Here is a 12,050-nt window from a genome sequence, read left to right on the forward strand (position 1 = left end):
CAGGCAAGGCTGATGTCAGGCTGAGAGAGGAAGGTATTATAATCCAGCTTGAGTGGAAGTTGTGATTAGAAGGACTTTGGTCTGTGTGCATAATGGAAACAGCTTAGACTGAACTTCTGAGCTAATTAACAGAGCCTCCAGCCTATTCTCTCCAGGGTCTGAACAACGGATTCTATTCTATGAACACCTGTTGCCATTGAGATTTCCAAATCTTTTCTGAATCCTGTTAATACCTTGAGTCAGGAGCTGGAAACACAGCAACTAATAACTTCATAATCAAACTGGGGGAGGATATTAAACAGTACAGTAACAAGCTGTAGAATGGTACATAAGTGTCGAGGAGTGATTCTTTAATATCTACTCCTTTCACAATCAGCACACCACAGCTGCCATCTGTATTATACAAGATGCACTATAGCAGCCAAGCCTCCTTAGACAACACCTTCCAAACCCATGGCCTCGATCATTTAGGACAAGGGCAGCAGACACATGGGAACACCATCACCAAGTTCCCCTCCAAGACACTCACCATCCTTACTTGGAAATATATTGCCATTCTATCACAGTCACTGGGTCAAAATCCTGGAATTCCCTAACAGCACTGTGGGTGTACCAACACCATCAACAGCAGTATGTTGTATTTAATTTGATTTATTGCCCCATGTATTGGGATACATGGAAAGTATTTTGTACATGGTATACAGTCAAAAACATACCATTCAGAGTACATAGGGGAGAAGGATAGGGTGCAGAACATAGTGATAGAGTCATAGCCAGTGTGCAGAGAAATATCAGCTGAATATAAGATAGGTCCATTCAAAAGTCTGATGGCAGCAGGGAAGAAGCTGCTTGAGTCAGTTGCGACATGATCTCAGACTTTTGTATCCTCTTCCCGACAGAGCAAGGTATGCCCGAAGTGCATGGGGACAATAATTATGCTGGCTGCTTTTCTGAGACAGTGGGAAGTGTAGACAGATCAACAGGTGGGAGGCTGGTTTGTGTGAAGGACTGGGCTTCATTCACAACCTTTTGTAGTTCCTTGTAGTCTTGGTCAAAGCAGGAGCTATACCAAGCTGTGATACATAAGACCATAAGACATAGGAGCGGAAGTAAGGCCATTCGGCCCATCGAGTCCACTCCACCATTCAATCATGGTTGATTTCAACTCCATTTACCCGCTCTCTCCCCATAGCCCTTAATTCCTCGAGATACAGCCGGAAAGAATGCTTTCTATGGTGCATCTGTAAAAGTTGATGAGTCGCAGCGGACGTGCCAAATTTCCTTCATCTCCTGAGAAAGTAGAGATGTTAGTGGGCTTTCTTAACTATAGTTTAGCCATGGGGGGGACCAGAACAGGTTGTTGGTGATCTGAACACCTAAAAACTTGAAGCTCTTGTCCATTTCCACTTCATCCTCATTAATGCTGACAGGGGCATATCCTCCATTACGCTTCCTGAAGTCGATGACTATCTCCTTCGTTTTGTTGACATTGAGGGAGAGATTATTGTTATCGCACCAGTTAACCAGATTCTCTCTTTCCTGTACTCCGTTTCATCATTGTTTGAGACACGACCCACTATGGTGGTGTCATCAGCAAACCTGAAAATCGAGTTGGAGGGGACTTTGGCCGTAGGTGTATAAGGAGTATAGTAGGGGACTGAGGACACAGCCTTGTGGGGCACTGGTGTTGAGGATGATCGTGGAGGTGTTGTTGTTGCCTATCCTTACTGATTGTGGTCTGTGCATTAGGAAGTCTCATCCAGTCGCAGAGGGAGGAGCCAAGCCCCAGAGTTTGGAGATGTGTTTTGTGGGAATAATGGTGTTGAAGGCTGAGCTGTAGTCAATAAATAGGAGTCTGACATAGGTGTCCTTGTTATCTAGGTGTTCCAGGGTTGAGTGCAGGGCCAGGGAGATGGCGTCGGCTGTGGACCTGTTGCGGCAGTGGATGAACTGTAGTGGATCCAGGCAATCTGGGAGGCTGGGGTTGATGCATGTCGTGACTAACCTTTCGAAGCACTTCATAATGATGGATGTCAGAGCCACGGGGTGGTAGTCATTAAGGCACGCTGGCTGGCTTTTATTTGGTACAGGGATGATGGTCACGTGGATGAAGCAGGCAAGGACCTCACATTGGTGTAAGGGGAGGTTAGACATCTGTGAATACCCTCGCCAGCTCATCAGGGTACCACATCCAGGCCAGTCACTTTCCATGCATTAACTTTCAAGATAGCTGATATGACATCTGTGATGGTGATCTCAGATACTGGTTCAACCAAGGTGGAAGGCTTCCTCTCGCTGACCTCTTGCTCCAAGTGGGTATAAAATGCGTTGGGCTCATCGGGGAGGGGTGAATTGTTGCCGGCGATTCTACATGCCTTCACTTTTTAGCCTGTTTTGTGGTGTAGACTTTGCCATGATCGGTGGGTGTGGCTCGGTTGGGATTTTAGCTTCGTGCCCTTAATGTAGTAAAACATTCCAAACATTATCAAATAAAATTTGACACCAAGTCGCAAAGAAATACAGGTGCAGTTGATCAAAAGCGAAGGAGAGAGAGAAGTTTAGGGAGGGAATTCCAGAGCTTGGGTCCCAGGTAACTGAAAGCACAGTCACCAATGGCGGAACAGTTAAAATCGGGAGGCCAGAGCTGGAGGAGTGCAGAGATTTCAAAGGGATGTAGGGGCTTGAGAAGATTAAAGAGACAGAGGGGGAGTGAAGCCATGGAGAGATTGGAAAACAAGGATGATGATTTTTAAATCAAAGTTACCTCAATTCACAGCCAACTTCTCAAGGGTGATAAGTGCTGGCCTTGCCAGTGGCAACTACAGCCTATGAAAGAATGATGGGGAAAACAAGTGATGCACTGGTTAGCCTCACTGACTTTAGCTTAGAAAAACCAGTGTCTCTGTTCCCACTCCCGATCACACTGTGATGGAGCAGCTCAACTTCAATGCCCTGAGGTCAAATAGCCCTGTTACCACTTACATTGCAGACGCTACGACAACGGATGAATGAACACCGCTCCACAATCACCAGGCAAGACTGCTCTCTTCCTGTGGGGGAGCACTTCAGCAGTCACGGGCATTCAGCCTTGGATCTTCAGGTTAGCGTTCTCCAAGGCGGCCTTCATGACACACGACAGCGCAGAGTCGCTGAGCAGAAACTGATAGCCAAGTTCCGCACACATGAGGATGGCCTAAACCGGGATGTTGGATTTATGTCACATTATCAGTAACCCCCACAGCTTGCCTCCTGGGCTTGTAGAATCTCACTAGCTGTTCTGTCTGGAGACAATACACATCTCTTTAACCTGTGTTGAATGCTCCCTCCACCCACATTGTCTGTACCTTTAAGACCTGGCTGGTTGTAGAGATTCGGATTCTAATTAGTATTCTGTAACTTGATTTCTGTGTCTGTGCACTATTTGAGAGCAGATATCCACTCCATCTGACGAAGGAGCAGTGCTCCGAAAGCTTATGGTATTTGCTACCAAATAAACCTGTTGGACTTTAACCTGTTGTGAGACTTCTTACTGTGCTTACCCCAGTCCAACGCCGGCATCTCCACATCATGACCACTTACATTCGCATGTGTTAGCACAGAGCAGGAAACATTGTCCCTTGATAGGTTTCTCAAAAAATTTTTATTCAAACAATCTGAGGCACAAATCTAGAAAGACGCAGGTTATCAAATTGTTGAAAATGTTTTTATTATTTAAATAACTCCTGTCCGTACTGTCAGTCCCGCCAGTGAAAAATCACAGCACGTTTTAATCAGGAGTGTCATTTGGAAAATAAATGTAAAACATACAAACAGGTCAAAATATCAAAATCACTCATTCCCAGCTTTCCATTTGGTGTGTGAAAATCTTTTTTAGTTTGAAAAGGTTAAAAATATATAAATCAATTGCCCAATTCCTTGCCCTCCCTCTCACCCTGTTTTAAAAATCTGAAACACACGCATCGCCCTTCTCATCCCAGGAAACCTCTTGCCAAAGGGCATCTTGGAATCCCAGACTCTGCACTAGTAACAATTTCCCACAGCGCGCCTCTCGCGATAACATCTTGTCACAGTCCCTCCAACCCCTTCTCACAGGAAGTGCGGTCTGATCTACTTTCCCAAAACATAGGATGCATAGATGCCAATTAAAAGTAGACAGTTTGACAAAACCGCGTGGACATACGGGCACAACACAGAAAGTCACCAATTTGTATAGTGTGTTGGAAGAGCGTTTGGTAAACCACATGGCATGCCCATGCTGTACCACCAGCTGTTTGCACGAGATACACTGCAGCGTGGCGTGTCGGGAATTCACCACAATGCAAGGTGTTGGGTGTAAACCCAATCTGCACAAAAGACAGTGATTTCACACCCCGGGGAGGGACCTGAGGGATATGATGCTCAGCGTCTCTGCGAGGAGAGAGGCAGACAGATGTTTTTGGGACCTGGAGTCTTTTACTGGCCCCAACCTCATCTTATTAAAAATAGAATGGCTGCTCTTCCTGCAGAAACACCAGGCCTCCACTTAGCAACTGCCCATCATGGTCTTGACTCTAACCAATGCCTTGCTACTGGGGGGCGCCTCATCACTGGGGGACTAAGGTATAAAACCACAACCTATTGGCAGCATTCCGGAAATGGTCTCTTGAAGACAACACTGGTTAGGAAAATAGCCAATAAAAATAGCTCTGTGGGTTAATATTTGTGAGGAAATCTTTCCCTCTGTCGAATATTGCACATTAAAATCACTACAGTTACTCCACCATTCTGTCGGGGCAAACATTCAGCTACTGCCTTCTCGGCAATAGTAATTTAAACCAGTAGTAGCACCTCACAGCACAGGGGAAGGCCATTGGGCTCATCATGCCTGTGCTGTAGCTTTTTGAAAGAGCGATCCAATTAGTCTCGCTCCCCCATCCCCACCCCAAGCTCTTCCCCCATAGCCCTGCAAATTCTCTCCCGCTTGAACCGTGTGCTCCACCCGGTCCTGGAGGGTAAGGCAGTCGGTAATTGATTTTACCGGGGAAGTTGGTATCTTTACATTCTCCAATCCACCCATACATCCTGTCCATCTTTAGGTTCACCTGAAATGGATACTGAAGAGTTGGTGTCACATTGGCAATGGAAAGGCTGACCAAATAGTAACTCATTCTGAGGACCTTATGTGGAAATAAAGTCCTGGCACTTTAAACACTCCAACACCCCGGATACCAAACTGCCTTACTCCCAATTAAAAAGCCAAGATTTTCAAAGGTTGGCACAACAATTCCTAGGTTCATGAGAAAGAATGAACTCAAAGATCAGGTTCAAAATATTGGCACAATAGTTTGACAAGTGTGTTTAAAACAAGAATACAAACAAATCCAATTTCCTGACAGATTTCCATAATTCACAGTAAGGGGTTTTGCTGAAAAGGCAGCTGAGTTTTTTATATATAAAAACACAAGTAATTAGTTGAAGCAAAGACACATGTACCAATATTCAATATTATTGGTTAATACAATGAGCATTTACATCAGCAGACAGCAAAGTGTGCAGCGATAGACAGACATGGAAATGGTCAGAGATACTCCAGCAATATTGCATCTTGGTTTTGTTTGGTTTCAACACTTTGAAAAGTCACCTTCAAGTCTCACTGAGGTGCCAGGGCCACCTGTAGAGGCAGCTCCAACATATTTCAATGACCGCAACCTCTCTTAATCAGAACTGAAAGATGTGACTGTCTCCTTCATTGTCACAGCTGCGATGTTAACTGACCATCACCACGGTAGAAATAGCCCTGAGAAAGAGACAGCCTCGTTCACATTGGTCAAAATAGCCCAAATCTTTCAATTGAAAGTGGAAACAATTAGGTAGAGTGCGGCATTCATTTTATTTTTTCTGTCTCCTGAAGGGTTGGGACTGCTTGTGCATTGTGGGTTTGGGCGGAGGAAGGGAGGAGGGGGGGGGGGGGGGGGACACAGGGGGGGGGGGGGGGGGGGACACCCTGTTTGCCATATACTGCCCAGCCTGAGCAACCTTTAATCTGATTCCACTTGGGGTGCGGCTGATGTCAACTCCAGCCCCGCAGCCGCCAATGGCTGAGATTAACTAACTGAACACGGTCCATGGACAGAGACTGGTTCCTTTCAGGTCTACATGCATCAACACAAGCCAGACAGCTCCATTTGTCCAGAGTCTGACAGGGCAATGGAAATTTAAAGAGCAGTGATATAAACTAATATATTTCCTATAGCTCTGTGCTGTCCTAATCACCTGAAGAAGGGGCTTGGGGCTCCGAAAGCTTGTGTGGCTTTTGCTACCAAATAAACCTGTTGGACTTTAACCTGGTGTTGTTAAACTTCTTACTGTCCAACAGAAACCACTGACTAGTTGCAATGACACCATTTTAGCCTCATTAACTTTCATACAAAATGCCTCAAACACAATCCTGATCATTCTCCTTCCCATGTGGATAGTTAACGAACAAAAATCTCCTCTCCACATTCAGTGAGCAAGGGACTGAAGCAACCACAATGATCATTAAACACACCCACACTCTCTGGTTTTCCCCGTATTTAACCAATGATACACAAACAAGTTAAAGTTCATATCCTGTGCGAATGCGAGAATTGAGGTCACATGATTGACGATCGCTATCTTCAGTTCTTTTACTTTCTAATCCCGACTGCAATGTATCATCTCTAGATTTTCAACATGACTGATGTTACAATAGACTGCTCTCCCCTTTTTAACCCGAGGATCACCAAACCTCAGAGCCTTCATCAATAACCTCAGCCGGTATGGGAATTGAACCCGCGCTGTTGGTCGCTAACCAGCTGCCCAGCCAACTGAACTAAACCGAGCCTCCAGTGGATAATACCGGTCTGTACAAGGGGCCAATGTGTCAGATGCAGGATAAATATTCGTCAAATCCTGCCAGGCCTGACACCAAAGTTCATTTCTAGGGAGAGTTGAGAATTGGTTCTGATCATTCTAGGCCCCAGCAAGCAGACCCAAGTCCATCATAGCTGTTGTTTGGGCAAAAAGATTCGCTATTAAAATAATTTCACAAAGCACAATCTTAGGTTATTAACACATCATTCATCTAAATTCAACCCGTACAAAGATGTTAGATCAAAAGTGCGGAATTTGTGGTGCTGAGTACATTTGTTACTCCCCACCCCTTTGTGTCTGAAGGGTTTCAGATAAAGCCTCAGTGGGTTATTCAATAACTTGCATTTATATAGTGCCTTGAACATTGTAAACCGTCCCAAGGACTTCCCAGATGCATAAATCAGACAAGAATCTGACATTGAGCCAGAAAAGGAGTTAAATAGAACAGTTGACTAAAGATTTGATCAACGAGGTAGGTTTTAATAAGTACTTTAAAGGAAGAAGGGAGAAATGGAGCTTATGAAGGGAATGCCACAGCCTGGGGCTGAGGCAGCAAGAGGCACAGCCTCCAAAGGTGCATTAGAGGTCAGTATTGGAGTCGTACAAAGATCGAGGAAGGTTGTAGTGCTGAAGGGGGGGGGGGGGGGAGATCATTACAGCACAGGAGGCAGCCATTTGGCCCACTGACTTCATGCTAGCATTCTAGAGCAATCCATTCGGTCCCTAGTCCTTGTACCAACCAATGGGAAGAGCTTTTCCTTGTCTACTGTATCTTGTACACCTCCATCAAATCTCCCCTCAATCTCCTGGCAGCAATCGCCAGTTTCTCCAACCTAATCTTGTAACTAAAATCCCTCATCCTCAGAACCAATCAGGTCAATCTCCCTTGCACCCTCTCGAGGAGCCTCACATTCTTGGAAGAAATTGAACATGATCACATTGGATGGGGGTTTTCGAGAATGAGCTGAGGCAGACAAGGAGATAGGAACCCAAAGAATTTCACAAACGCCACAAACTTCAACTGTTAATGAGTTCTGGCTTCTGATTTTCCTGCACTAGTTTGCAACAGAAGAATAGGTTCCTCATCAAATATTCATCCACAGAGCAAAGCTGTGTTCCAATACAAATAAAAGCCTGAACCTGGCAAGAAATTACTTTTGGGAAACATTCAGTTAAAAAAGATCTTGAAAAGGAAACACACACAAGTTAATGTGGTGATTAGAAGGGAGGCTGGAGTCAAAAACCACACGACAGGTTAACCAGACAGACCCATCCATTGAAGTTTTACTAGTTGTGTTCCCTCAGTAAGTGGCGTTCGCTGGCATTCCTTGCCCCATCTCTAGCTGTCCTGAGGTGGTGGCACCAGACCACTCCAGAGTGTTCATTAAGCATCACCCATGTTAAGTGGGGACTGGAGCCACGTTTAGGCTCAGAGCAGGTAAGGACAGCAGATTTCCTTCCGAAAGGGACATGAAGTGAACCAGATGCATTTTTAACCGCAATCAACAGCTGCAAGGACAAATTCTCAAGCTGCAGGGATTTGAATACACCTCCTGGTTAATAGACATTCAGGTCCCGCAGTGAAAGATATGAAAGGCTGCAGTTATATTAAAAAAGCATATTATTTATACAGGAATATATTAAAGAGCATTATGTTATTGGATTTACTTCAAAATTCAGTACTCAGAATGGGATTACTTCTAAACACGAAGTTTAATCTCCCAAAACCCATACTTGTGTGCAATAAGATCCTAAAAAAACTATTTTGCAATTAAAAATGACTAATTTCAGCCTCTTAGAATCGTAGAGCACAGGAGGAGCCCGTTCAGTCCATCACAACTGTGCTGGCTCTTTGAAGGAGCTATCCAACTAGTCCCTCTGTCCTTTCCCCATAGCCCTGCAGATTTCTTGGCTCGTCAGTTTATTCAATGACGAGCTGTGCCTCACAATTCCGCAGTTACACGCCTTGTTTAAGCAGACCCTAGCCAGGGGGGAGGTACAGTTGGTCTCAAGTGCCCTCAAATTTAAGGGGTGAAAGAGGAAGTCAGGGGGTGGGGGAAAAGTGGGAACAGGATTGGTCTGGGCTGTGAAGACTCCTGTGTGTGAACTGCCTGCAGGATTGAGTTTAGTCGGAAAGCAGCAGGGCCACTGGTGAAGCCACAGCCCAACAAGAATGAAGAAAGTTGCCCGATAAAACAGTGTTGATGTTGACCGGTACTCGAGACAAGGTTGTTTCAAAAATATTTACCTCACAAGTTACAGAACATGGACCACACATACAGCGAACAGTCTAGAAACGTTTACTGAGAAATTCAAGAGCAGAGGACAGACTTTAACTAAAAAACCCACACGCGCACACGATGAAAATACAAATTTAAATTTCAGTATGCACCTATTCTACCTCCTGCCTGTTGATCGTACACTCTGTGCTACACACCAGTTTTGCTAAGTGATCAGTGCCTCAGGTTCCCTGTTGGTAGCACTATCAATATCAGCAGCCTATAATTAGGATAGGTGTCCTACTGGATAATGAATGGCTCTGTAACACATTTAGTCTACATTTCATTGCATTATTTCTGCTGTAATACAGTCCATGGACACCCTTCCTGTTATCTTGCCAATGTGACTACAGATTGTGTGTAAATCCAGAGGGTGAGTGCTGATGAGAGGAATCTTAACCAGGTTGAATTCATTCTTTAAGTGCACGGAGGACGATGCACACACACACACACTGACAGTGATGAGAAGCAGACACACTGCACAATATCTCCCTTCCCCTACACCAGCCCCACACTGATCCACAAAACACCGGGCCACTGATTTGTCAAAAGATCTCAAAATACTTGCCTTGAGGATGGGTCAATGTAAAACCCTCTGGGATGGGGGCGAGAACATTATTAAAGCAGCATTGGGTACCAACCCAAAACCAACACTGATCAACTGAAGCTGCACGGTGAAGATACTGGGCCCATTAAACAGTTTTCAGGTATAAAACAAAACTAGAAGAGAATCCCAGAATGGTTACAGCACAGGGGGAGGGGGGCCATTCGGGCCTGTGGTGTCTGCGCCAGCTCCCCGACAGAGCAGATAGACTAAAATCCGTTAAGTGGTCACTCAATTCTTTCGGACAGACATTAGAGTCACATTTCATATTGCACAACAACGTAAAAAGCAGGTGTAGACCGAGAGACAGTTATAAACAGTGGAGGGGTTTTGGGGAGAGGGTGTGGGGTGGGGTGGGGAAAGAGGATGGGGACATTCAACTCCACAAGAAGTTCAAAAGTTCTTTTTTTTTTGTAGTTCGGTCAAACATTCCACCTGACTGGATTGAAAGGTGCTGGAGATAAAAACCCAGAGTGTGATATATAAAAAAGCAGACAGACAGAGTCTGCTGTGGGAGAGGGGTCCATGGTGTGGTGGTGTTGCAGACAGTGTGTCCAGTATTGTCCAGTGGTGTGAGGTATTGTCGACAGCGAATCCAGTGGTGTGGGGGTGCTGCAGGCATAATGTCCACTGGGTGTCCAGTGGTGCGGAACAGGGTGTCCAGTGCTTGGGGTGGAGGGGGGTGGGATTGTTGCAGACAGTGTCCAGTGTGGCGAGGTGGGGGGTGCTGCAGACACAGTGTCCAGTGCTGAGGGATGTTGCAGTGTCCAGGGGGTTTTGCAGAAAGTGTCTGGGGTTGGGGGGTGTTGCAGACACTGTCCGGGGGAGTGCTGCAGACACCGTCGCGGGGGGGGGTGCAGACGCTGTCCGGGGAGAGGGGGGGGATGCCGACGCTGTCCGGGGAGGGGGGGGGGGGGGGGGGGGGGGCGGGTGCAGACGCTATCCAGAAAGGTGGGGGGGGGGGGGGGAGGTGCAGACGCTGTCCGGGGGGGGGGGGGGGGGGGTGCTGCAGACAGACACTGTCCAGGGGGGGGGGGGGGGGGGTGTTGCAGACACTGTCTGTCCAGGGGGTGTTGCAGACAGTGTCTGGCCAGGGGGTGTTGCAGACAGTGTCTGGCCAGGGGGTGTTGCAGACAGTGTCTGGCCAGGGGGTGTTGCAGACAGTGTCTGGCCAGGGGGTGTTGCTGACAGTGTCTGTCCAGGGGGTGTTGCAGACAGTGTCTGGCCAGGGGGGTGTTGCAGACAGTGTCTGGCCGAGGAAGGTGTTGCAGACAGTGTCTGGCCGAGGGGGGTGTTGCAGACAGTGTCTGGCCGGGGGGTGTTGCAGACAGTGTCTGGCCGGGGGGTGTTGCAGACAGTGTCTGTCCAGGGGGTGTTGCAGACAGTGTCTGGCCGGGGGGTGTTGCAGACAGTGTCTGGCCGGGGGGTGTTGCAGACAGTGTCTGGCCGGGGGGTGTTGCAGACAGTGTCTGGCCGGGGGGTGTTGCAGACAGTGTCTGGCCGGGGGGTGTTGCAGACAGTGTCTGGCCGGGGGTGTTGCAGACAGTGTCTGGCCGGGGGGGGGGGGGTGTTGCAGACAGTGTCTGGCCGGGGGTGTTGCTGACAGTGTCTGGCCGGGGGTGTTGCAGACAGTGTCTGGCCGGGGGTGTTGCAGACAGTGTCTGGCCGGGGGAGGGGGGGTGTTGCAGACAGTGTCTGGCCGGGGGAGGGGGGGGTGTTGCAGACAGTGTCTGGCCGGGGGAGGGGGGGGTGTTGCAGACAGTGTCTGGCCGGGGGTGTTGCTGACAGTGTCTGGCCGGGGGTGTTGCAGACAGTGTCTGGCCGGGGGTGTTGCAGACAGTGTCTGGCCGGGGGGGGGGGGTGTTGCAGACAGTGTCTGGCCGGGGGTGTTGCAGACAGTGTCTGGCCGGGGGTGTTGCAGACAGTGTCTGGCCGGGGGTGTTGCAGACAGTGTCTGGCCGGGGGTGTTGCAGACAGTGTCTGGCCGGGGGGGGGGGGGTGTGTTGCAGACAGTGTCTGGCCGGGGGTGTTGCAGACAGTGTCTGGCCGGGGGGTATCCAGTGTCCTAGGTGTTGGGTGATGGGTCTGATTTTATGACAGGAGACAAGTTCACTCGCAGGATTCTCTGCGCTTTCCTCCGGACTTCTTCATCCGAGGAGGAATCGTCCACTTTGATCACCTTGGAGCGGAGGAGCTGCAGGCGGCTCTTGCTGATCTGTCCATGGGGCTGCCCGCTGTCCTGCTGCCGCCTCCGGCCGCTGAGCTGGGTGCAGGGGCCGGCAGCGTCCCGCTTG

General features: G+C 48.1%; 1 long non-coding RNA gene across 2 annotated transcripts; it reads right to left on the minus strand.

The window, feature by feature from the left end:
• Window positions 1-1,213: 1,213 nt before the first annotated feature.
• Window positions 1,214-12,050, minus strand: LOC144491751 (uncharacterized). 2 transcript variants are annotated; one of them, XR_013497496.1, is made up of 3 exons: window positions 11,936-12,050; window positions 2,765-2,826; window positions 1,214-2,456 (listed from the first exon to the last, which is right to left on the minus strand). It is a non-coding gene; the product is annotated as an uncharacterized LOC144491751 (long non-coding RNA). The 2 variants fall into 2 exon arrangements; XR_013497495.1 differs by lacking the exon at window positions 11,936-12,050 and adding an exon at window positions 6,749-10,597.

This window comes from Mustelus asterias, chromosome 3 (assembly GCF_964213995.1).
Source record: "Mustelus asterias chromosome 3, sMusAst1.hap1.1, whole genome shotgun sequence".
In the NCBI taxonomy this organism is placed as follows: Eukaryota; Metazoa; Chordata; class Chondrichthyes; order Carcharhiniformes; family Triakidae; genus Mustelus; species Mustelus asterias.